The sequence below is a fragment of the Colletes latitarsis genome, chromosome 2 (assembly GCF_051014445.1).
Source record: "Colletes latitarsis isolate SP2378_abdomen chromosome 2, iyColLati1, whole genome shotgun sequence".
Classification (NCBI taxonomy): Eukaryota; Metazoa; Arthropoda; class Insecta; order Hymenoptera; family Colletidae; genus Colletes; species Colletes latitarsis.
Genome location: NC_135135.1, coordinates 15,647,793 through 15,673,198, shown reverse-complemented (window position 1 = coordinate 15,673,198; position 25,406 = coordinate 15,647,793). Strand labels below are relative to the sequence as shown.

Genomic DNA, 25,406 nt, shown 5'->3' with positions numbered 1-25,406 from the left:
TTACACAGAGACTCGCGATAACAATTTTTATAGGAACATTCCTATTTAAAGTCACAATCATTTCGCATTAATCAAAATTGGGAAGCAGAGAGTACAAGCTTAATTTTAGGAAATCATGATATTAGTTAAATTAAATGTACAACCAAGTCTCTTGATAGTAGAGTAAATTTTACTTCCGAATAATGAATAAAAATTTTAACTTGTGTGCCCTGTCAAAAGAAAATCCATTAATGATTTCTGACTTGCTAAACGAATCGAAGTTTTGAATGAACCTAAAATTTATATTCGTTATTCGAAAATAAAATTAGTCCAACGTCCGGTTAAGTTACAGCAAATCTGTATGCGCGTACACGTGTGTAAACACGTGACAAATAATATCACATGTTTGATTGCGCGCAACGTAAAGTTCACGTGTACACTTGAAATAGGAATTTCTAGTCATTAAACTGTGTAGTTTCTGTTTGCTCTCTTTAGAGACGAATCATTTCATTCGAAATAAACAGAAAATTAAACTGGTATTGGTTTATATGATATCTGTAAATATTGTAACGTGTTACCGTGTTACATCGGTGGAAAATATAATTACGAATATCCGTTTCATAATGTTCGTCAGTATTTCTGAAGAAGTTAGCGAAACGTGGGATGTACGCATAGTATACCGGAGCAAAAATATACGTTGTCGTTAATTAGGGTGTTGTAGGGTTCAGAAATATTGGAAACACGCATAGACGTAAAGTGCTGTAAAATGGAGTAAAGGTAATGGCGATTTGCGGAGGAAAATAACAACTGTGGTTGGGGGTAACTACTCTTCATCGAGTTCTGTTATAGTTGAGTAAGTGGAGTAGAGAATAGGGAGGCTTGTCTAGATATTGGAAAATGCGTAAAGGTGAAGCGTATAAAACATAGGTTAGTAGGCGTACGTATGTAAGGAGTGGAATTAAATATTTACAGACGACATAAAAGAGATCTGTATAAACAGTGCGGTTGAATAACCTTTTTCATATATAATTTACTCGTAAAAAATGCGTTACCAGCTTTATATTGTCACGTCAGTATTATTATTTAACGAATTGAATATCGTGGCGCAATTGTGTGCGATATAAGTAAACTATTATGAAAAAGTTTATCCGAATACTAAAAATAACTCCGAAGAAGTGTGCGGACAGTTAAATGGCTTAAAAGATCGACTTATCTATCTTCGCTTAGAAAGGAACTATAGCTTGACCCAGTTTCTAGATCCATCTTGTAATGCAATATTCGATGTATTAAAAAAAAAACTTCCTTCTTTTCTATTTTAAGAGATACCTTTGAAAATCGTAGCTTAAAATTATTTTCTAACAATTATTTCCATCTAAATGCAAAGGTGGTAAAAGATACGAAATAGGTATGCATAAAATCAGGGTAGAAATAATGTTAAGATATAAGAGCTTCGCTTATTTTACAGAAATACGAAGTTCAGTTTAAAAGTATTACCATAATGGCATAAGCATATGCTTTGAAACGTAAGAGTTGCGAGATATTACAAGAAATGAAGGGTCACTTTGCAAGGCTATAACAGTCGTGGTTAGGGGAAAGAAGAAAATGGGAAGGGAACAATTTCACATCAAATTGGAAACGACGTACAAGTTCTCACGAATGTCAAACTACAATTATTTATTAGAAATTCGAGCTGTCATGTTCACGTTCTTCTTCTCAAGACCGCCCTCTTAATTTAATTTCTATTATCCCTAATCTTTTTACGTAGATGTTTTCACGATTCCCCAGTTTTCCGATACTAGTAATTTACCTTGAATTTTTCTCGGTTTGGTCAATACGACGGATATTATACTAAATGAATTTCGCATTCAAGTTCAGAGCCACGAAAACCGATCTTCCTCCGTGTGCTTTTCTCAGCATTGAAAATGCTGCCCATTATATTGCTGATAAAGAAGGAAAATGGGAAATAGGAGGTGAAATGAAATATCAGCGATGCTGTGGTTATATAAAGTAGCGTGGGTGTTGGACTTTTCACGAAGAAAATTGTGTCTCTGAAAGCTGTTATGGAGTAGCTGGCCGATATTTGGAAAGTGCGCAGTATTTATTGCGATTTATTAGATAGGAAAACGTCAGAGAATCGAGCACAAACACTATTCAGAAAAATATATTTTATTCCGTTTACAAAAGAAGGACAGAATTATATAAAACCATAAACAAAATTTGAAAAATAAATATTTTTCTGTCAGTCGGGTAGTATTTTATTTTGTATGTATATTTGTTTATAAAATTATACAGTATTTATTTGTCGATCCTTCGCTAAATACGCGTATTTGTATATATTAAGAACAAATAACCGTGTCGATGCTGTAATAATATAGAGACATTATCGATTCCGTTATATGTGCCTCCAGACTTTATTTATTTAGTCCAACTTAATTTGCCCTTTACATTCGACGATAGAAGAAATTAATCGAAAGAATCATGATAGCTTCGAACGAAGCCGGAAAATTAAAAAACTGTTGCATTTCCGTACTGTTTTCGTACGAATTTTGTTCCAACCACGATCGGGACTTTAATATTTCTATTTCTAAAGCGAGAACTTGCGAGTTTGTTTACATGCGCTATTTCGCGGTAATGATACCGGTGTATGCATAATGTTTTCGCACGTTACCAACATATATTTATAGAATAAATGAACTCTTGGCTTGTAAATCATGGCGTACTTGTAAAAATTTCGTCCAGCGTATGTCGCTAGACGCATAATCATAGACACCTATAAACTCGATGAATGACATTTAGTGGGTTGCATAAAAGCGACCAATCGTCGTACGATGATTAACTTTAAAGCGATTTCTTTGCATTCGTACATCCGTTATGACGGGCGCCAATTGGTGGCTGGGCGATGTGCGTGTGCAGAATATTGCGGGGTGTGGGGGTGTGGGGGATGTGGGGGATGTCGTACGGCATCCTGAAGCGAGGGAGATACGAGGGGAACAGTAACCCGGTGGTGGTTGCGTCGTATGCCCCCCACCAAGTTCGTCGTGACGAGGAGGGACAGCCGCCGCCACACTACCACCACCACACCACCGCCGCCGCCGCCGCCACCGACGCCGGGACGCCGTGTGTGAATTCACCTTCCATCGTCGCCGCCGTCTCAGTTACCAACAGACCGCGCGATCGTTCACATCGGGAACTTTGTGAAGTGAGTGAAGCTAGAGCGAGAGAGAGAGAGAGAGAGAGGGAGAGCGAAAGAGAGAGAGAGAGTAAGCTGCCGTGTATGTACGAGAAGGAGAAGCAGAGAAGGATAAGAGCGTGTTAAGCGAGAGAGAAAAAGAGAGAGAGAGAGAGAAGGACCGTACGAGCTATACCACACAGTCTCGCTTGAACAAAGAAAGGCTCCCTCAGCCGAGGGTCGATTCCGATCGACGAACCGTTGGTCCCCCTTCGTTAGTCTTCGCCGCGCCTCGTGCGGCACGAGTGTGTACAACACGGTTAGTCACGTAGCAGCGGCCGAGCCGTACGGACAAAGAACGGAAGGATCGGAAAGAGAGCGGCGAAGAGAACGAAAGGAAGCGTGAGTCTGTGGAACCGGCGAACCGGTCAAGACAGAACAAAGGAAAAAAAGTGCACCGAAGAAGTATATTATCGTGCTTTTTATGGAATTTTATTCGGATAAGTTATACTAAAAGTCGTTGAATCAATACGGGTCGCGTTACAAAGCGACGAAAATTTCCCATTCCTAACGAAATTTTCCACCGGTTCCGGTTCAATCGGGTCCGAGTTGTGTACAGTACGTTCGATATTGTCTTCGCGTATCGTGTCGTTGAAAGTTGTGTTGTGTACGCACGTTACCAGCGAAGTTGTTGGATGCCGAGGAAGCGCTTCTTACGTGTGTGTGCTTTCTAAGGTGCTTTCGTCCCCGTGTTCAAGTCACTCCGTGGATCGAGGCAAGTTTTAGAGACCAACGGACCCAAGACGGATTTTTTTATTAGCAATTTTATGCGTGCGTGCGTTCGTGTGCGCGCGACGTGCCGGTAACCTAACCTAACGACCGTTCTCTCGAGGAGTAACGCGCAATAACCAATGATTATCATTGCGCGTACGCATTAAACCCATTAAACCCATCTTTACGTGTTGCTTTAAAGTGCTAGTGAACATCCAAAGTACAATAACATAGAATCCAAATAAAGACTAAAGTGACTAGAATATACCATTTTACGAATTTGCTGGCCGGTGTACGAGACCGACGCCTTTGTTTTCGCTCCACGGTACGATTTTGTGTGACATGTGCCACAGAAACACGGTGCACGTTTGAAAACTAGAAGATTCTTTGACCAAAAAGCAGTGTTCTTCCGTTCTACCACCTACGGATTATCCTCGTATTTACGGTAAGTTTACGTTTTTCCGATGGCTATAAAAGGATTGCCAACGCTGGGCACCAAAATCGACTCTGTATTAAAGGCGGCAAATATACATTGTGCAGATCGTTGAACACAAAACAAGTAAACTTCTATTAGCGTGCACTTAAAATTTCCACAGTAGATTTTTCACGTGTTGATTTATCTCGAATGAACTTTATGAAAACGAAGGTTTCGAACATTCCAGAACATTCTACTATAGCACGCGATTATTTCAGAAAATCGTAACTTATCTCGGAAAGTACACGGTGCAAATGGCTCTGTTTATTGTTCTTCTTACGTTTCGTGCGTCAATGACAAAAATTTGATTTTCTTTTTTTTTCTTTTTACATACAATATCTATAACATGATGATAATGATTGATAATCAAAGCTTGAGCAAATAATACTGTTCTGAATTATTCGCGATACGTATTTACATGCTACTGATTTTACTAAATAACGTTTGCAACATTGATCTTTGTTCTATTTATACGTTAGAAATACTTGTGGTTTCGATTAAACTCGGAGTACTCTGAAATGGCATTTCTTCGTGAATTTTTTATTCAAACGACACAGCTTTTTGAAACGTTGCAAATTTATTTATACACATTTTTAAAAAAACGTATACTTTGCTTATCAAATATTAATTTAAATGCTTTTCATTTGTCAATGAATATAGAATAACTGTTTGCAAGACCTAACTTCGTTCGTTTGTACAAATGTTGAGAATTTTAAAACACCTGCGATGCACCAGGTGAATGGAAAGACAAAGACAGATTCAGTTAGAACTTGTCTTATTGTGTGAGGTACGTTTGTAAAATACACATGATTTGTAAAAATCACGTTCTCGTTAGCGCGATAGTAGTTTGAAACCATGCACGCCGATGGTTGCGTTTATTCTGTTGCAAGGAGAAGTTAATTAGACGTCGTTCAAGTGATTCGAGAATACGTGACGTTTACCGGCTGTCGGTGACAGCAGATAATTACTTAAAAGCGCGGCTGTTAATTATACTCTTTGATGTGGTAATGTGAATTTCGTGTCATTTCGCGATTCGTTCAACCTGATAACGAAAAACTTAGAAGTTAAATTGATAGTTATCTTTATTATACAACTGCAACAATATTACTGATTTATTTTTACATAGTATACAGGGTGTTCGGCCAATCCTGGCAAAAATTTTAATGGGAGATTCTAGAGGCCAAAATAACACGAAAATCAAGAATATCAATTTCTTGACTGAGGCTTCGTTGAAAAGTTATTAACAATTAAATTAAAAAATTACAAATCGTTTTAAAAAAATTATTTTTGGTTGCGGGGGTCAATTACAATAATTTTTGGTCAATAGACATATCCCCGAAATCCTACGCATTTTCGAGAAAAAAATTCAGTACGGGTGGAACTTTAAACGTTAATAACTTTTTAACGAAGCCTCCATCAACAAATTGATATTCTTGATTTTCGTCCTATCTTGGCCTGTAGAATCTCCTATTAAAATTTTTCCCAGGTATGGCCGAACACCCTGTATATACCATTGCTATCTTCTTATTAAAATCTTTAATTGATAATAAATTAATTATAATTTGGGCTTAATTAAATTTTCGATACTTTTAATCTATTGTTCTTTATATCTGTAGTGGAAATATCGTTGTCGATTATCTATTAATTATATTTTCTATTGTAGTACCTGAAGGGTAGATAACGATTCGTGTGTGTTGATGATATCATTTTATTTATACGTTTTATATTAATTTCTTCCATATAAAATGAAAGATATATTTTATAAAAGGTACATATACTGTGATACATTTCTTTTCCACAACCCATTAATCTTAACACTTTTAATCTTAACATTAATATAATACCTGAATAAATGTTTTCTATATTATTAATATTTATGTGGGTATTTCGTGGTTGTTCCTTTGATTTCACATATCACGGCGACAATAACTCGTCATTTACATCGATAAACTTTCATTGTAATTTCAAACGTTCCGCGTGATATCTAAGTCTCGAGCATTCTCGGATTGACGGATCATAAATTAAACATTTTTGCTGATGATATTCCGACATTATAAATAGCTTTGTGTATCACACTTGTACCAATTTGAATTTGAATGATGATAAGGCAGGTTAATGGTAATTGTTGAGTAAATTAAGTGCTGTGTTTATGTTATCATATCGGTTACGCTTGTATCCGCACGTGTGAGAATCTTAGAGTTGTAAAGCTTCCATTGAATTTAATAAACTTCTCCGGTTAGTTATCGAAACGCGATCTTTCCGATTTAGATTTGTAAATCGATACGTACGAGCGATCGATGTCGTTTCAAAGAAATCTTTCCTTCGTCGACGAATAAAAAACCAGTCGTTCGTATTGTCACGTTGCGCGAGTCAAAATAAGAAAAAGAAATATCCACGCGTTTTTAGTCTTGTTTTTTTACCAATTTTCACGACTTGGAACTTTAACACCGTGTCGTACGATTTCATATCAAGTTTCAAACGTATATTATTTCATTTTGTTTAAATTTGTGCATACGTGCAACTCTCGTAAAAAAGAACAGATTCGTTTAACGGGCGCGTTCACTTGAAAGCGACTCTTTTTCGAGAGAAGCGTGTTCGATACAAAAATTTCGTTCGAGGAAATACACCATGCCATTTGACTTTTACTTGTTTAATGTATTCGATGTTATTTTTATGGAAACGTGTATTTTTATTTACAGGTTTTTGTTTTGCCAGATATAAGAAAAGACTTTTGTGTTCTTTTCATTAAAATGTCATCAGGCGTGTTAAATTTGAATTTTAAAAATATTGCCGGAAAATTCGAAGCTACCGAATCCCCGAACAATCGGGATTCTCGAATTTTTACTGCACTTCTGGTCGCTTCGAACGGTATAATAAAATAGTCCTTCTGTACGACCATAATTTTTTTTCTTTTTGTCCACTGGTACGTAATCGATCTTTTAAAACACCTTCGGGCAATGGATGCAATCGACTTTAATAGCTTCTGCAGCGAAGGTGCGCGGGAACATGATATCTTGGGTACCGAGCCTTAGGCCAGGTCGTGTTAAAATCCCCAAAGAATTATACTTCGTGGTGTAGGAATATCGGGATTTCAGAAATTCCAGGTACGCGAAATGAACTTCGGGGTACATACTTTGCTGATTACGACCAAGGATTTGGAACTGTTTATAAACAGTACGCTACAGATTGCGCCTATCTTAACGTTTATCTTATCTTAGAAGTCTCGAGTACTTAATACGTTTCATTGCCGATTTGGCGGAGAATTTATTAATCGTTAATAAATCACCGAAATGTTTCAAAGCAACGAAGACGAAAAGAACAAAATAAACGTAATAAAAGCAACCATCGAACGAAATCGTTAACTTTTAAACCGTTTCTTTCCTGTTTATATTTTACATTCGAATTTTAATTCGCTTGTAAAAGTCGAGAGTTTTCACAGTTATTTTCCGATCTCGAGCCGATACCGAGAAAAATTCCTGACCCGACCCGACATTCTCAGGGTCTCGCGCGCCTCCATTTTACCTGAGATTGCCTGGCTGGGCCCGGCCGTGCTTATTTAGGACGTTCGACATTTTTATTGCTTATTCTTTTATCTCGTCCCTCGCCAGAACGGTACTAATAAATTTTTTAAATATACCTGTAACATTTGAGCTTCGCGTTATCGATCAATGGACAAACGTAACTCGTGGTGTCCTGTGTTCGTCGATATATTGGCGCGTAAATAATAATTCCAAGATGATACGAATCGCAAAGAAACTAAAATCCATCGAACGTTAAATCGATGGAAGATCATAATGAAATGGAAGGAACTGCGAACAGAAGCGGAGTCTGTTATAAATTGCAATGGTATCTCGGTTCTCTGAGCGTAAAAGGGAAAGAATTTTTCGATCGACGCCAAGATTGTACGAGTATACTCGAGAGAATCGACGATCGAAATTGATCGAGATGGAGAGGATTTTGCGAAACGAGCTGGTTTTCTACGTATACCGTCGAGTATCTTCCACTAGCCTCGATGATTCATTTTCGAGTGGAATAATGTGCGTTCGTCGACGGAGGTCGCGCATTGATTTCTCTCGCAACGAGGTTCGTGTCGGTGAACGGCAACTCGTTGAGAAAGATTAGGCGGATAGAACGAAACGAAAGGAAAGGGTAGAGGGGAACGAGAACCTTGGACAACGTTAATTCCCGCGCAAACGAGGATACGGTTAAAATTTCGTTGGACAAAAATCCGTTTTAGAAAGCGAATTACCTCGATTTTTATCATTTTCTTCGCCCACGCGAACATTCTTTTCGGTTCCTTGCCGTCGTTTCGCAACGAGAAATCCGATCATTACGCGGATTACGCAAAGATTACTTAATTATATTACTTAATGTTACGTTAAGAATCTTATTTAGCACGCGTACGGCTAACGAACACTCTTGCAAAGAGTGTTGTTGCAATAACGATCGAACCCCACGCGAAATTCATTCCGAGATAATCGAGCGTAAGTTGTTCGATTCTTCTTACGCTAATGTCCAAATCATTTATAGCACAGATTTCACAAATAGTATTGCAGGGTTTACCAGCCATTTTTCAATGATATTTCTTTCTTCTTCCATAGTGATCCTCTTTATATTCTTTTCTTTTTATTATACATGCAATACATTCTGTTAATTGAATTTATTATTAGCTCCACCGTATTTGAACTACACACTGTTCACATAGCAAAAATAAAATACAATACTCCAATATATTTACTTTAATAGTTTTTTATTTTTATTACGAATTACAAATTTTTTTTTTAGAAATTCTATTAATTTCTATGCGCAGTACTTTTCACCGTGGAACGAAAACATTTCATTCCCAAGTTGAAACGTTAAAGGAAAGAAATTTGAATAGGGCTCATGAATTTTACAAGAATAAGTGTTTAAACAGATGGTAATAGTTTACATTTGTTTAAAGTAAAAGTCTTCGTCCGACAGTCGTGTCCGCAGCGAACAGAGCGATCGAGAAATTTCCATTTCGCAATTCCAAGTACTGTTTAGCGTTTCGAAACGTTAGATCGACGCGTGTCGGCGCTCGTGTGACCAATTACTGCAATTACGAATTGTTTACTATTTAGTATCTGTATTATTCTGCGATAATGTATGAAAACCGTGGTCGCCTTAAACTTTTGCCCGTTACTGTAGGTTCATGTAAAATGGATCAGAATTCCAGATAAGTAGCAGTCGAGCCTATAGAATCGTTTCATTCATAACACGAGGATATACGCTACGCGACAGAATAATGAGTCACTTGTACGTGATTCCGTGTAAATACAATTTAGTCGGTAATGTCCGAGCGTTTCGTGTTTAACGTTACATGGAAAGTTGTACGATTTTTCTTGCCAGGCAATTGGAAACGATCGCGTGATGCTCGAGTCGTACAAACGATGCGCTTCCTGAATATCAGTTGACACCGCTAACATTCGCGAGACTTCTCTTAAAATTCATTATTTTACACGATTTGTTTTCAACGTCCAGTAATTTAGTCGAGATCGTATCGAAAAATACATTCAATCGAATCAATTTCTTTTTATTAGTTAAAACGCGAGCATATTTACGTTTGTTCATCTTCATTCTTGATTTTCGTTTTATTTTTGCCTGTATAATTACTCCCCTAAGCCATTTACCATCCGCGGATAAACACACTCTGTATACTGCAATTGGAAATTGCGTGTTACGAATCGTTGGTTCGCATTATTGTCATCGCGGTTGAATTACAAATAAATTTTCCACGCGAAGAGGGGAAACGAATTTTTCTTTTAATACGGGATAAACATAGTCTTTTGTGTAACGATCGTTGGAATTACACGCGTTTCACCGGTACATGCTCGAAATTACATGCAGTTAAATGCAATGCGCGCGGCGTTGTTTCTTTGCGTGTCGTTGCGATTAATGTGTCGTTGTTAACACGTTACGTAATCGCGTTTAATCAGTTTCCGTTGCATTAGAGAATCTTTGAACCGCTAATCGAGGGAATGTCTAATCGATCAACGAATCTGTCGGAGCTGGAGTACCGGTATTTCCTTTTTACCGAATCGTAATAAAAATTAGCATTGCCTTCCCGTTCAAATTATCGTTCGCTTTAAAGAATCCGGGTACACGCAATAACGTAATTTGTTGTATTTATTAGGAAACCAGATCGTGCTTTATGCAACGTGAAAATTAATTTCTGCAATATGCAGTTTTAATAATGCACGAACGCAAAGGATTTCAAATATCGAATGTTTTCAGCAGCAAAATTTATTGCCAAAAACAAAAATATTTCTTCAATACTGTGTGATGGAATCTGGTTATTTACAATATTTGGTTAGTTAAATATCGTGTTACTTGTTTCACGAAAATAGTACAGATGGCAAAACATTGTCGCATCTTCTTTTTAGATCATTTATTTGGAGTCGATGAAAGTTGCACAGAAATTGATCGACGTTCGTTTCTTACAGCTTTTGAATTTTTAATTTTTCATGCAGTTTGCTCGACCCTTTAGTTACGTGATCCGTAGACCCACGTATCTGTTCGATGGAAGTTTATGAAGTAATTAGGATAATTAATTCATCTAGTGTATGCGCGAGCCACTAATTACGCATCGATCGACTGTATCTTGTTTTGCCAGCTGATTAAATCGTTCACGTGTATCGGGCATTCATGTTCATTTTAACATTGACCTGTAATATTTCTCTGTCAACAGCGCGAATCGATCTTAGTCGCAGCGACCATTGTCGTTCGCGGAAATAATTTTGCGATCCTATATACAGGATGTTCGGGCATCTCTGGGAAAAATTTTAATGGGAGATTCTAGAGGCCAAAATAAGATGAAAATCAAGAATACTAATTTGTCGAAGGAGATTTCGTTAAAAAGTTATTAACGTTTAAAGTTCCGACTGTACTGAATTTTTTTCTAGAAAGTGAGTCGGATTTCGGGGGTATGTCTATTCACAAAAAATGATTGTAATTGACCCCCGCAACCGAAAATAATTTTTTCAGAATTAATTAAAAATTTTTTTTTTCGTCGAAAAATTTAGGCACCTACCCCCTGTCGATTTTTCTTAAAAATTACTATTTCACTTTTAATAATTTTGTTTGACGCCTTACAGAAAAGTTGTCTAATACTTTTTTGTAGGTACCCATGAGCTCTACTTCAGAAAAAAGTTTCATTGAAATATATTTACAATTGTAGGAGTTATGGCTGTTTGAAAATTGGACCATTTTTATGGGGTTTTTCTCATTTTGCGGGGTCAAGGACCAACTTTTCGAATATTTTTGCAATTTCTACATATTCTCCATCAAAATACGCGTAGTTTGCTTTTTTAAACATTAAAATCGTCCAATCCGTTCAAAAGTTATGACGTTTTAAAGATTCGCACGAAAATTCGGGCAGCCATTTCTGGCCAGAAATTATATTTTTGGTAAGGAATTTTTTTCTCGAAACTGAGTAGGATTTCGGGGGTATGTGTAATGACCAAAAATGATTGCGATCGACTCTTGCAAACAAAAAATTTTTTTTAAAACGATTTGAAAAATTTTTTTTCCTACCAAAAAATTTCAACACCTATCCGATTTTTTTTCTCGAAAGTGGGTAGGATTTCAGGGATATGTCTATTCACCAAAAATGCTTATAATTGACCCCTGCAACCAAAAATAATTTTTCCAGAACGATTTGAAATTTTTTAATTTAATTGTTAATAACTTTTTAACGGAACCTCCATCAACAAATTGGTATTCTTGATTTTCGTCTTATTTTGTCCTCTAGAATCCCCCATTAAAATTTTTCCCAGAGGTGGCCGAACACCCTGTATAGCAAGTATCGCAGGTGCAGGAAATGAAACAATCTAGTTAATTATCGGATAATCGGACACAGTTTATTTTTATTAACGTTTTTTCGATCGTCGATTCACGTTTCTGTTCGATATAAAAAGTTAATAGCAAATGTATATATTTAACTATTTTCTATATTTGTTTATCAATGTTGTTATACTCGTTTGATCGAATTAGACATACTTTCGATGGTTTCGTGTTTTTATCTTCTGACGGGATCGCTCGCATGCATATTCAATTTTTTATGTAAAGTCTTGTTCATCTTCTTGTTCAGTTAAACACTGATGTAGATATTCAACGTAGATACGTGTATTTCTTCCGGGAAGAAATAGACTTTCATAGTCGAAAACATTGTGATAAACGAAGCAGCAAATACTCGTTGCTGGTACGAATTTTCATTTTCAATGAATAATAATATTCGTGTAGTTAAATTCCGGAAAAGGACCTCCACAGTCGGAACGTGTTCGTTGAGTAAAATTTAGGACTGCGACAGTAGCCTGTGTTGAACCTGAGAATGGTTCGTAACGGCTTTCCGTTTATTTTCTTTGGAACTGTTTGGTAGGAACCTTTTGTGGGAGTTCCTCCCGGCTTTTTCTAGACCTTTTCCTTCGGGGAAGCACTCGCATTCCTGGATGACACGCAGAATATTCGGGCCTAAGCGTCTCCAGGCTTTTCCTGTTCCGAGGAAAACCGGTTTTCCCGGAATCGAATGGTCAATTTTCCAGAGTGCACTGCGCGCTTCGAAGCTGGCGTGATTTGAAAGCTGAATTCTTTTTCTCGCCCCGTGTCGTTCTTATTTCTAAAACGTTTGCCGTCTTATAGATTTTGTTACTTCTTTTATTAATAATTCAGAAAATCGTGAGAATGACTGGGCACAAAAGTTCTCCCTATCACCGATTTATTCCATAAACATATAATTAAAATCTTTTATTTTCATTCTTAATTTTAATATACAGGGTGTTCGGCCATTCCTGGGAAAAATTTTAATGGGAGATTCTAGAGGCCAAAATAAGATGAAAATCAAGAATATGAATTTGTTGATTGAGGCTTCGTTAAAAAGTTACTAAAAATTAAATTAAAAATTTCAAATCGTTCTGGAAAAATTATTTTTAGTTGCGAGGGTCAATTACAATCATTTTTGGTGAATACACATACTCTCGAAATCCTACGTAGTTTCGAGATAAAAATTCTTTATCGAAAATATACTGTGTGGCCGGAAATGTTTCTGTCTTATTTTGGCCTCTAAAATTTCCCATTAAAACTTTTTCCACAGCTGGCCGAACATCCTGTATAGTATAGCTATGGAACTGTTTAGATACGATGTTAAAAACGCGATAAAAAGATATCAGTAATTGATAGAGACAATCGATGTCGAATTACGTAATGGTGCGTAAACGTGGCAGAAATTCATCGATTTCGCGTGCCTTGTCCGGGTATATGAGAAAAATGTGGAACGAAAAAGAGTGGGAACGCACGAATAACACAGTTCCAGCGTCTAGATTCGAGCCATTACGTTTCTAATTAACGAGATTACCTTGCACGAAACCCGTTTCTCTACCTATCGTACCTTATTTAGGATCGTGCGTCGTGTGTACGAGCCTTAAACAGCGAAAGTAAACGGCTGTCACCGTCGGAGTTGTTGCTTCGGCTTATCGGCCCGTGGAGACGAAAGTGTCTTGCGATCGAGCTTCAAAACGCCACAACTACATGCCACTTACCGGCTCCGCTCGTGTCTTACATAACCGCGTAGCGGTAAGAAAGGCAATTACGTTTCGTTCTACACGCGCTGGATCATTGAGTTACCTCGCGTTAGCTCCGGTTAAATTAATCGCGATTCGATCCGACTGTGGGAAAGTTATTGCGGTTACGCGCTGGGTGTCTTTGACGCTTCTCGAAAACGCGTTACCGCCAGATTGCATCCGATTTACCAGCCTACACGAACTTCCGCCCCGTACTTTCTATATTCTTGCCTTAAACTTTGTCCAACGAGACTACTTCGTTAACGTTAACCGTCGACGAATGAAAACAGAACTTGTCGATGCGTCACAAGCTGAAAACACCCGGTTCCCGTGTGATCAGCGAAGTTAAGCGGCGTTGGGCGCGGTCAAGTACAGTATTTTTGGATGGGTGACCGCTTTGTTAGCATTATTGCATACTGTTTATATTATTTGTTAACTTATACCTCTTCAAACTACTTCCTACATAGAAGTAACACAGTTCTAAGAATAACAATATTTGGTAAAAACAATTATAAACATTTATAGTGAATCACTATTGTATAGTATACAGACGAGTGTGGGAACAACTGTACTAGTAAATTTACAATTTCGCTAGTTGACAAAGTGTTAAATATTTAAGGTATCATCGGTAAACATTAACCGATCCTTAGGCTTAACATGTTCACTGTCCGGTTTCTTAGCGGTGTATCCAAAAGCATGGTGTTATGGCCCGTATACGGGTCATGGACAGTGAATGTGTTAAGTTATTTAATTTGAGTAAATTTCAAATAATATGCAATTACGACTACGATTAAAAAGATTGAGCTTACGATCAGAGGACTATCTAAAATATAATTCTAATTCCCGTTAAACATAAAACAAAAAGACAATTTTAAATAATCGTTTCCATGATGGAACAGAATCCCAATAAGGTGGACGAAAATAGAAAGAGTAAAAATTGAAAAAACTACTTTCGTGTATTAAATGTTGAATCGAAAAACGCGCAGCAGAGTTAAGAACGTTATCCCGAGGAAAATTGCATAGAAAGTAAAGGAAGGGTCAAGCACCACCGGTAGAAGATATTTTTCTTTTGAAGTTTTCAATTTTTCCGAGCTTTTCGTCGTCCCAGATCGTCCGTTTGAATAGGCTGAAAGCGTTAAGGTGGTTGGCGACAGTTTGCGTTCCGCAACCGCTTTTTATACATTCGCCTGTGCCTTCCGAGTAGTCTCTGTCTCGCGAGAGTGAAATGCTAAAGTGAAAGGGTATGTCTTCCCATGCGTGCTGTTACCTCATAAGTTGTGCCGTTGCTCGTAACGCGGTTTCGAATCGAACCTCCTGGCGATCGTGCTACCAACAAATTTCGAAAAACAGCCCCAAAGTTTCATCGATAATTAAACAAATACAACGACAGAGCATACGATTAATAAAAATGTGTAAAACTAGTTTAGCCAGAATGCAGTACAGTTTCGATTTAAATTTCTTCGAACGTTTATTCGATGTACGTGTACATAACTGATCGATTTCTCTGTAAACTGTGGTTGCTCAAGTTTTGCGATAAGAATTGCTATACTATTCGTATTTATAAACATTGCCAGTACCGTGACTTGTTTTATATCAATCGTACTGTCCCACGGTATTTATATACGGACCAATCGATACATTAATCGTACGAACGGCGATAAGAACAAGATTATGCGTACACCAGAATGGACACTTTTAACAATTTTTTAGCCGATTGCTATGATAAACGTTTGTTGATATAATTAATCGATCATCGAATAGAATAAATATATTTGCAATATAATTGCGAAAGACTAAAGATTAAAGCCAAAGATTGTCCAGTAAACGTATTCGAAAGCAAGTTTTTCCAATAAGATACTTCTTACGAATCATCGAATCGTTTTCTTATCGTTGCGCTGGATTGTGCAACCAATCGTCGCGTTGAAAATCGTAGGATCTCGATAGAGTTATTTCCGTAATTCGTGTACACTATACATACAGTTCGTCCATCGGCCTATATAACGCGTGGTAAAGCGTAGCAAACTCGGGCGACTCTTCACTCCAGTAACGCACAACGTCGCTTGCCATTTTCTCTTCCCCCCAACGCGAAAAGTATTACGTGTGAAAACGTCACGGGTATGTCATATGCGACAATTTCTTTCGCTCTTCCGCGTGACTGTTGCATCATAAATCAACTCGTTCCCAAAGAGATTTCCGCGTGTATTATTACCGAGGAAAAAAAAAAAAGAAAACTGTGCAACTATACCGCGGCTCATCGATTTAAAACTGGTGCGTGGACTTAGATTCGCGGACGAATAACACATTGATAACGCGTAAATCAATATCACGCGCGAGAGTCCTTGTTTGCAGAGTGCTATTTGATCTCTTACGTGGGAAATGCAGCGCGATCGCGACTCCGGAAGATCGAATTGGAACGCGATTCGAAAACACTCTGCGACGAATAGCTTTTCAATTTGCACGTTTCAACGCTCTCGACGTTAATAGATAAAAGATTTCTAAATGAAATTTTAAAAACCGTTGCGCTAGATTTTAGCAAATTGAAGTTCGAAGTTTAGTTTGGACTAGGATGCTCGAGAAACGAGCGGAACGACTTTTTCCCGACAAATTTCTACGAACGTTTGCACGATCCCCGACGCGTTTGCTTAAACTTTCATTTCTTCCTGTTCACGTAATCTTGGAATTCGGCGTTAAGAGGCGCACACCACCGTTAAAATGTGAAAGTATTCCGGATTAAAAAGTTCCCGTATCCTCGTGGTCGCGTCCTCTAACGTTTTATACGATTTTGCCCCAGGAGGGAGAGGGGGGGATGTAATTTTATGGGTAATGGTGACGGGAACGGGTTAAGGACACCGTACCGGAGTCGTAGTCGATCGATTAATACGAACCGGTCCTTTTTAATCGGACGGCCTGTGGCGACGACACGTCGGGCACAGAAGAAAGTAAAGAACATTAGACGCGTGTGCGTTGGTGCGTGCGTACGTTTGCCATAGCTATTACCACGCCATTACCACGAGTCACGTACCCAGTATGCGACTACGTGTTCCCAATAGACAGATATGTAACAAAAGCGCCACGGTGTGATATCAAAAACGACCCTGACCACTTTTCAAATACCATTTCTAATAACGTGTCATTTCGATCCGCGGTCGCTTTTCAATGTTGTCTTTTTCACTCGTATCTATTACGAACGGTATGTGTTTTTCCATGCAAACAACCCTTAGCTTCGTCGTTAACTCGATCTTTCCTTTTTGTTTCAGGTAAGCGGCAGAAACTTAACAAAATTCAATCCCACAGCCGATCGAAGAAATTTCTCACGACAGGTACTTTTAATCTTCGATCATGTTTACCGTTTGAAATATCGAAATTCTACAATTTCAACGATCGTTAGATTACTTTATATTTGTCCTAGTCCGAAAAGAACTACCGTTCTAGAGTACGAGTACAGGTCGACAAAGTTTATCTAATCTTCGTTCGAGTTGTTTACCGTTTGAAGTGGCCTGGAGTTTTCAATTTCCACCGACAGTCGCGTTCGAACATACGTAATTCAAGAAACAGCTTTTCAACTGCAGTTTAGTTGTATCGTATAAGCGAGAGTTTGCGATAAAGTAGGAGAGAATTCCTCGCACGAAGACATTCCGAACATGAGTTTAACTATTGAAGCGATCTTGTAACGAGAGTTCGAGACACGGAAGCGTTCCAGATACAAGTGTGCTCGAACGAGGAAGGATGTACAGTCAATCCTGGCGTAGATTCGGGTCCGGATAACGGCCCTTAGACAGGGATGGAAGGGAAATTGAATTGGCCTTATCTTCCTACGGAGCGGAGGCTCGTTCGAGCTGATTTTCCCCTTTCCTTCAAAATTTTCCAAGTCGAAGCTTCTCTGCCTCGCAATTACCACCTGTTTCTTCGAGAAAAAGAGCTGAAAAATCATCTAGACTTATTTTTCATTAGCAAGGAACCTTCTTCTTGGAGCAAAGATGGATTCGACGGCGCATGGCGTAACAAAATGGTTGATCGAAGGTTTACTATAGTTTCCCGATGATCGTTTCCATCGATCGATCCGATCGTTCGACCATTTATCCTCGTAACGCTTTGTCAACCTGTGTGTCCAAATTCACGACCTTGACACGCTTTCCCTTCATTATCTTCGCTCTTTTCGTGTTGCACGACCTTATTATACAACGCGCGCCGTACTTTTATCGTTATCTATTAAATATCCGCTCGGTGTTTGTAAATAACAAATAAATCGAACGAATATTCTATCCATCGATATTATATATAAATAGGAGATATTAAATTGTTTCGAGTGGCGACAAAATAATTACACTCGTTCGTTAAATCACTGATAATTAAGTAGAGCGCCTTTGATGACGAAATCTTCATTACGTATCGAAGGATCTTTACAGTTCTTAAATTTCTCAACGATTTAAAAAGCTTTTACGATACGTTCGAAGAATACTGTTAACAGCTTTCACCGTGATTCGAATATAGTTGTTGCCCTGATAAAGCTTTAAGGCTTCAAAGGCTTTGAAACGTTCTCTTTGGTCGTGTTACGAGTATTTTGAATACGTTCGTTTGCGTAACGATCATTGTTCGCGATCGTACGCTTTCATATCGTGAATTTGGGCTTGTATAATTCACGTTGAACGTACCGTTATCGTAAATGGACTTGCAGAAAGTTTTATGCACGCGATGTCACTAAATGTACCGTTAGAAAACTGGTTACGAAAACACGAGACTACGGCGAGACGGTAGAATTGTAAAACGAGAAGAAAATAAATAAAAAATCTCTTATTATTTTCTTTCCATCTGCAATGGAATTCGTTGCGCGGTGTTTTAACTATTGCCAATATTCTCAGACGGTCAAGTATGCGTAAAAAATAGTAATTTAAAGCATGTCGCTTCGTTTACCCGCGAAGTTTGTGCAGAGTCGGAGCGCAATACAATGGGGGAAGCCATTATTCATGCATGTCGTTAGTATTTGGCTTGCTATCACGACACTGTTTTCGTAACGTTTTGCATTCGAGCGTTTCGTTTCACGTCGTTTCCTTACTGCAAATAGGCACGTGTGTGATGTAAATCGAAGCAGCGATTACTGTTCGGCGTACACCGGAAATTCCAGTTCAATATACTGAATTGTTAATAGACCACGGTCGACTGTGATACACGATCTATCGTGTATCGATAATCATGATGAATTTCCCCGAACGATTTCACTATCGTTTTTTTTTTTTTTTAAATTTTAACGTTTCCTTACGATCTAATATATTTGGATATTATCGGAGAACTTGTACTTCCTGACTTGAAATTATTCGCAAATTTAAAACAGCCTTACAGCGACGTAATATAAACTATACTTGTAGTTTTCTGCTTCGATAATTCATTCATAACCTGAGACAATCGTGGTTCGTCGGTGATAACGTCAAGGTTCGCTACGAGCTAACAGTTCCAGGAAGTAGCGGAGATAAACTTCGTGACACAACGACTACAGTTTTTTTTACATCTCTATTTTAACTTTGACGTTGTCCTATTAACTTTCTAATATTCTCTTTTTTCCTCTTATGGAAATGCAGATCAAAACTTACTCGTTGTTACACAACGTCTTTAACTTGAAAAAGCAATACAGCAAGTCTCGAACTCTCTATTCATATTTATCTATGCCATAATTTAAGAATAATTTTGGAAGCTATTTCTGCCACCTCTGAATCACGTTTGACTCCCGTTACTCGAACATGAAATTTCTAAGGCGCTAATTTTATATCCCTATAAACAAACGAAGTGCAAAAAGTGTCTCGAAATAAAACGCAGGTCCCATAAAAAAAAAAAAAAAAATATCAGCAGCCTTTGGGCTATTCTCATCGTTTCCACTTGAGAAATAATTTTACAATGGATCATTCTGCCGTGCAACGTCCATCTTTCGTGTTAACGACGCGTCTTAAAACTGTTGCTTCGTACAAATTGTTTACACGATTGTGTACAATAACGTTTGTCACAGTTTCGAAAAGACGTGGAGGCGTAAGTTGCGAAAGAAGTCGCCTATGATCGGGAACGTGCACGTATTCGGGCGACATTATCACAGGATGTGGCCTCCACCGTTCCCAAGTCCTTGCTATGTTATTATCAATTAGGCCACGCACGTAACTAGAATGCTTGTTGTTTTGCTACATCTGAGTTGCTTCTAACTTCGTACAGTATTCTACATTATTTATTCGTATATATAATTTCATCATTCTTCGAAAGACAAAGAAGAATTGTTTCTATCAACAGAATTGTTAGTGTCGATTAAATTGTTCTACCACATAATTAATCAGATGGTCGATGCGATGTGAAATTTTCACGATTCAATAAATTTTGATGACTTGAAATAATAGTATGACTTTCTACGCATACTTAACCACCGGTTCGGTTCATTACCAACAAATGTTACTACCATGTTCACGCAATATTGCAGGCGGTGATAATTAGATGCATTTACCCCATAGCTTTTTCCAAATTGAAAACAAATTTTATACAAACTTCTTGATTATATTTGGATAAGGTAGTTTATTTATTACAAACGTTTGGTTACACGAGACCGGTAGAAGGTGTTATTAGCTTGTTGAAAAAAGTAATAACGAGCCTCTTATTCTTTCATTAAACGTAAACGCTTTTTCAAGATTGAAAAGGAAAAATTTTACACGAACTCCCTGTATTATTTTGCAGTGTTTTCTCGATTATATTTGGATAAAGTAATCTATGTATTACAAATATTTGCTTACACGCGAGACCGGTAAAAGGTGTTATTAGCTTGTTAAAAAGTAATAACGAGCCTCTTATTCTTTTATTAAACGTAGATCCAACGAGCGATTAAATACTTTTGCAAATGGTTTCCCGTCTTTTGTATCGTCGAACAGAGCCGACTGACAGATTTGCGATAAAGTAACGCATTGTTAAGAGTGCAAAATAAGACGAGATATCGTTGGCAGTGTCGTTTACGGTCATTTATGAATCAGCAACTAAGATGGAATTCGACGATTCCGTCGACGTGATGTCACTTACTTCTTTGAAATAGTCGTGTCTTCGTTCCAGATGGCGCGTCCACGTACACCACAAAATCGTTTCTGAAATGGAGTTGACGTTTATATAATAATATATCAAACCTTGTGCGTTTATTGTACTTACCACTGATCGAATAAATTTGTGAAACGCAACGTTTATCGTTCGAACTTATTACTCGTATCGTGCACGAACGTTAACATCAAAATATAGCCGAGTTTGTCCAATATTCGTCATGAAGAATTTTCCATTCCAAGGAAAACGATATCTTTACTGTTTTCCTTTTTATTAACTCAAGATGTGGAGTCTTTATCGTTGTCAAGCGTTAATTTCTGTCGTAAAATACAGCAATTTGACAGAATTTCCTGAGGAATTTCTAACGTAGACGACAACGAAAGCTTTATTCCCATTTCTCCGTGAACAAGTACTGCTCTTGTTTGCCACGCAACTAAGGCATGTAATTAATCTTTTCCTTATCCCCCTTTAAAACTGCCTATCTGTCGTATCTCTCGTGCGCCAAAACAAGTGTTTCTTTATTTTGGATTAAAGAACAATGAAATATATCAAGGTTGGGTATATTAAATATTTGGGAAATTACGAGAGGTTGGGCACGAGTGTACGCTGGGATCCTTGTTACTTCCATTTAAACCCATTTTCAAAACGAACGAATACGGAATGATAAAATTTTCGATTCGTAGCCAGATTTTTGCCCGATCGGTGGACGTTGCCAGATAATTTGCCAAAGCATTGTTAAGAAATAATATATGCGTACGGATGGACAAGTGGTCCATTAATTGAGACTTAGCTCGGTCATCGACTTACGTTTAAATCTAGTTAACGACCTAGAGAATTGCTCTTAAATTCGTTTAAGCTTTGGATATAAGGTGGCGGGCAGTGTTGAGAATCGGTTGACTGGAATGGTGCCAAATTGAAACTATAACGTGGAAGCGTGTACTTACGTATCCAGGGGGAAGCGTGCGGTTGAAAATTTCACGTATTTCCTCTCGCGAACGTTTTAAAGTGTCGGGCCCGGATTTACAATTACCAATCGCGATCTAATTTCTGCTTTTCGTAGCCCTACGACCGCGTTGCGTTCCGTTGTTTGATTGGATTCTGATAATAGAACAGGACCCACAGCCTCGAGGAGGATTAGTACATACAAGAACGTTAATGGCTCCTTCGGTATTGATTCTCCAACCATGGTTGCGAGGGCTCTGTTACTCATTATGCGTACGCGTATACAGGGTGTTCGGCCACCTCTGGGACAAATTTTAATGGGAGATTCTAGAGGCCAAAATAAGACGAAAATCAAGAATACCAATTTGTTGATGGAGGCTTCGTTAAAAAGTTATTAACAATTAAATTAAAAAATTTCAAATCGTTCTGGAAAAATTATTTTTGGTTGTAGAGGTCAATTATAAGCATTTTTGGTGAATAGACATATCCCTGAAATCCTACCCACTTTCGAGAAAAAAAATCGGGTAGGTGCCTAAATTTTTCGGCGAAAAAAAAAAATTTGAAATCGTTCTGAAAAAATTATTTTCGGTTGCGAGGGTTAATTACAATCATTTTTGGTGAATAGACATACTCCCGAAATCTTACCCACTTTCGAGAAAAAAATTCAGTATTGGCAGAACTTTAAACGTTAATAACTTCTTAACGAAGCCACCATCAACAAATTGGTATTCTTGATTTTCGTCTTATTTTGGCCTCTAGAATCTCCCATTAAAATTTTTCCCAGGGGTGGCCGGACACCCTGTATAATGTATTCGCTGGTATGTGCTTTACCATTCTTGACAATAAAAGTCTACAGTAGCTTCTTACGATGGTTATTTTCCATTATACATCGTATTACTATTCCTCCAATTTTATCTGATTTTCTACTCAATAGTTTTCAAAGTCTTTGACTGCCAATGCTCAAATCCAAACACCTCAAATTGTCCACGAAATCGAAACTTTGTTCTTAGACAATAGGACATTAGCACACTCACAATTTATCATTTATATTTTTACAGTCTCCATCTAGATTTATTTTTTTTAACATTCAATCTTGAAAATTAATTTTTTGAGCACCTCAGTGAAAAGTCATATCACTTAGCCTTAAATATTACGAGTATTGATAAAGATGCGCAGCAGCGTCGCTTTGAAGTTACAGTATCTGACTTTTGCTTCAGTTATTCGGGTAGAATCGTTTCAGTTATGCGAGAATTACCGTAGAACGCGTTCTCCTGTTTTTAATAATCCTCTTGTTGACACGAAAATCCAATTTGAACCTTTCTGCCCGATAACTAGCTTGTCCAAACGTTAGGTAGAATTAGGCACCGACGCGTCGCGTCGTTCTAATTTCATGTAGTTGCCGAGTTGGCGTATAACCTTGCCTTTAGAGGTTTTGCTTTGACGAAGTTCACAATGCGCGCAGCCCAACCTAGAACCAACTTCAAATTACAACAATGCTTTTGCTGACTAATATCTCTTTGTGCAAAAGGACAAGTACGTTGGTATTACATCTGAATCTTTTTGTTCGACGAATGACATCAATCCTCTCGCATTCCCTATCACAGCTACGGCTCTATCTGTACAAATTCAGACTCGAGAGTTCCTTGAAAGGTGCACTTTTTACAAACACTCGTCTATGATTTTCAGAAGTATCAGGAAGTATATAAATGATATCTGTTTGAAGTTAAAACACGAGTTTCGTTAAAATACTCTTGGTATAACTTTGGGAATATTATTTCAAATAACACATTACCTTGTTCCACGATTGTTTCATTTCTTTAATATACTCACGTTATCTCGTTTCATAAAATAACTGAATAATAATTCTAGGTTGGAAATGATGAAATACATTTATAATTTTAAATACACGATGTTGTGGTAATGGCTTGTATAAATTAAAAGTATTCTATAATTTTAGGGATAATAAAGTTAGAATCAATTTTTTCGAAGTTTATAATAATATTCCAAACGATGAAATAGCTTTGTTCAATAGCTATCGATTCAAACGCAATCGATACCTTGATTAGAATGTAATGAAATATTATTCGAAATAGTTATTTTCATTTCTGGTTGTAATAAAATTAGCATAGATCCGTTAAATATTTGATTCGAGCGACAGTGTGTTTTGTAAATTCCTGCGAACGGTTTGCCTCCGTGTGTCATTAGTAGAACTATAATTGGAGCTAGGAAACAGGGGCTAGTGTACGATAAGGCACCGCGTATATAAGTCGAGCACGCACTTCGACTCGATTATTTAAACGAGAAAATCTGATACAGTCTTTCGATTACACAGCTCTTTTAACTATCCAATAAGATTATATCTTCGGAAGATTAGGCTAGGTTGGGCTCGATCCGAGCACTCTTTAAAAAATTAAAATTAAATCCTTAAATACCGACCCGGCGAATAATCCTCAGCCTTGTTAATTACTACCAACTCACACGAATGCGGATTATACCCTCAGGGAATAACATGTTAAGAGTGAGAGCCGGTTAGGTTAACTTCGAAATGAGTTACGTGGATCGTTGGAAAACTGGCTTGAGAATAATCGAGACGAACAAAAAATAGAGTAAATTTTATTTTATTTTAGTTTGTGTTGTAAGACCAAAGAAATTCATCTTGGTATATACGACTTTCTCGTAAGCTGCAATATTCCAAATGCTGAAAACTCGTAGTACTAATGGCCACCAGTGTACGCAATGTTATAAACTTACGAGGCTTATTCCATCGTAGGTGGTTCTCGGTGTTTGCTACACATGGGTTCCTCCACGACAATCTATTCTAGTGGTTCTCGGTGTTGGCCATATATCGGTTCGTCCAGGAAAACCATTTCCATCCGAGTGGCTCATGGTGTGTATATCGGTTCGTCCACGACCCTCGAGCCACCGGTTCGTTCACAAAATTCTAATAATAAAAATCCTCTGCTTCGCATCTGCTCGGCCCCAACAACGTACATATTATTTGTATTAATAAAGGTATTTGGGTAGCAAACAGTCGCGATAATTAAATACCGAAAAAGAGGATAATTTGTAATTTAATTTCCAACTCTGGTGCGTTAACGTTAAAACGTAGCGTGACGCTTCCATCTTGGGAACATTCGTTCGCATTCTCTAGAAATCGTTGCATCGAAACACGCGATCTTGACAGGTAATTGCAACACAGCAGGAAACAATGACAGAAGGCGTAATGCAAATGAAAAGGAAGCAGATGGACGGATGCAAGACAATAAACAGCGATAGCTCGGACCTTGGGAACCCTTCCGCGACGCCATCAACTTTCTATCCTCCAATTTCTATTCTCTCTGTTATATTATTTTCTGTCAGCGTGATATTATTTTCGTCGCGTTTCCGTTTAGTCCTTATCGTCGTGTCCTTTCAGCGACAGCTGTTGCTCCTCAGGCTTTGTTTC

At 37.9% G+C, this 25,406-nt stretch overlaps 1 protein-coding gene across 1 annotated transcript in view; it reads left to right on the top strand.

Moving 5' to 3' along the window:
- The first annotated feature begins 3,208 nt into the window (after positions 1–3,208).
- Brat (tripartite motif-containing protein brain tumor) overlaps positions 3,209–25,406 on the top strand; it is a 58,166-nt gene continuing 35,968 nt past the window's right edge. The window contains exon 1 of the mRNA XM_076773933.1: positions 3,209–4,364. The gene's annotated coding sequence lies outside the window, so the exon portion shown is untranslated. The remainder of the gene's footprint in view (positions 4,365–25,406) is intronic.